Source organism: Penaeus monodon, chromosome 28 (genome assembly GCF_015228065.2).
Source record: "Penaeus monodon isolate SGIC_2016 chromosome 28, NSTDA_Pmon_1, whole genome shotgun sequence".
Lineage (NCBI taxonomy): Eukaryota > Metazoa > Arthropoda > Malacostraca > Decapoda > Penaeidae > Penaeus > Penaeus monodon.
The window spans coordinates 4,840,465-4,840,868 of NC_051413.1; the positions used below are offsets into that span (position 1 = coordinate 4,840,465).

The window sequence follows — 404 nt, forward strand, 5'->3', positions numbered from 1 at the left end:
ATATTTAAGATAAAGCTTTTATTTATTCTAACCCTTTGTTCGTGGGTGGCATCTACAATGATGCCATGGTGGCACAGCACCGATGCCATGGGTGGCATCACTACAGATGCAGCCCATACGGATATAACCTTTTGGCGTACTGCACAGCCGCCGAAAAAGCCCACACACAGTGGGTTAACTGCTATCACCATCATTGATGTTATCATCATTACCACATTAATAATGATTTTATAAGAATAAAACAGCAACCAACTTGGGACAGTGGTAAAGACTGTGGCCCTCCAACCAGGAGTATGAACCATCCAGCGTGTGAGCTGCAATTCTATTGTTAAAGTCCTTCAAAAGAAGCCACATCGTGAGGGAGTTCATGACAATACCAGAATAAGAAAAGAATAAAAACTGCT

The 404-nt window shown here is 42.1% G+C and overlaps 1 protein-coding gene across 1 annotated transcript in view; it reads right to left on the reverse strand.

Annotated features, from left to right (window-relative positions):
* LOC119591021 (CLK4-associating serine/arginine rich protein-like) overlaps window positions 1-404 on the reverse strand; it is a gene marked incomplete in the record, with an annotated part of 19,061 nt that overhangs the window by 3,768 nt on the left and 14,889 nt on the right.